Here is a 1,814-nt window from a genome sequence, read left to right on the forward strand (position 1 = left end):
ACTTAATTAAGCCAGCTGATGCATACTATGGTTAATCTCCACGTGAGGAAAGAAAACAGCAATAATATTTTGGAGCAAAGATAGCATTTCATAGGTCTTTTGTTGGCAACATGAAATATAAAATCTTAAGCATTTTCATGTGATTAACATTACAGGTGAGACGATTTGCACGCTAATTTACTGTCGAATATAAGTATAAATATCCAAGGTGGTGGGATGGATCCTCAAAGGATGGGGCAAACTGGTTCTCTGTCTACATGAACCTCCATCCCAGTCCATCCATTAGAAGTTCCAAGCACGCAAGCCTGGCAAGGGCTACCAGTTTCAACAAACACAACATTGAAATGTTGCTCTCACAGCTTGACAAAGTACTAACAAGGGAGAACTTTACAGGAAATTGCATATGGAATATGGACAAAACCAGCTTAACCATGTACAAACTCCAGACACAGTAATTGCCAAACATGGAACAAAACAAGTTGAGGCTTTGACATCCGCCAAAAGGGGTTCATTGGTCTCCATTGCATGTGCTGTCAATGTCATTGGGAATTCAATTGCCCCAATGTTTGTGTTCCCACACAAACATTACAAAGAGCACTTTGTATGTAATGGGCCAGTAGGAAGTGTTCGAAGTGGGAGTAATTCAGTGTCGATGCAAGAAGCAGTTTTCATCATCTTCTCGAAGCACTTCGCAAACCACATCAAAGTCTGCCCTGAGAAGAAAATGCTACTTCTTCTGGATAATCATCAGCTATTGACTCCTGCAAGACCAATGGACTTGTGATGTTAGTAGTTCCTCCACTTTGGAGGCAGAAGCTTCAACCCCCTGACAAGAAGACGGTGAAAACGACATGTGATTCCTAGGTGCAAATGAACCCGGGAAAGACGACGACAATTTATGCTATAGCAGGGATTGTGAAGATCACACTTAGCATGTCCATCTGCTATAACACCAAGGGATATGCAGGCTGGTTTGCAGTGCAGTGGAATTTGGCCTCATAACCCAGGCATATTTGAAGAATCGAACTTCGACCCTGGAAATGTACAGATCGCTTTGGTCTGACTGACCACCAGGCCACTTCTCAAGCGCAGAAAACACTGAGTCTCATCTGTGGGTCATTTGAGGTACCATACTAAAGAGGCAGAAAGAAAAACAAAATGTCCCCACGAGATCAAAAGGTTTTTATTACATTCTGTGGGAATCTGGTTCTCACAATGTAATAAATACAGAAGACACTGGGCTGGGTGTAATCTCATGGATATGTAGTATCCATGAAGGATAGAACATGTGTGGCATTTTGATTGGGTGACTGCAGGACAAATTGCCAGAATATTCTAAGTATGTCCAGTGTTCAACTGCTCCTTGAAATGAGTAATGTTAATCCCTGTTGTATGTGCAGAGGCTTAGAATAATAGCGGACATAAATAGTGCAATCCATTTGTCCGTACAGATAAAATTTCATTCAGGATCATAATTTTTGTTGCCACACAACCGGTGTTAACTGCCTCCATTCCGCTATTATACTGTCCTTATAGATTGATTCCCATACATACTATTCCAATACATACCATGTATACTATTCCATATATTCCATACATACTATTCCCATACATCCCATACATACTATTCCCATACATCCCATACACACTATAATAGAAAACATATGTTGCATACAAAGGAAGACATGTTGCTGTACTTGAAGCGTCAAACAGAAAGTATATAAGAAGATATACCATGAAACATACTCTAGGAGTGTGTTTTGTTATTTCACCACGAAATCATTACCACAGAATGAGAAATAAAAAGGGAAAGG

This window comes from Brienomyrus brachyistius, chromosome 2, assembly GCF_023856365.1.
Source record: "Brienomyrus brachyistius isolate T26 chromosome 2, BBRACH_0.4, whole genome shotgun sequence".
Classification (NCBI taxonomy): domain Eukaryota; kingdom Metazoa; phylum Chordata; class Actinopteri; order Osteoglossiformes; family Mormyridae; genus Brienomyrus; species Brienomyrus brachyistius.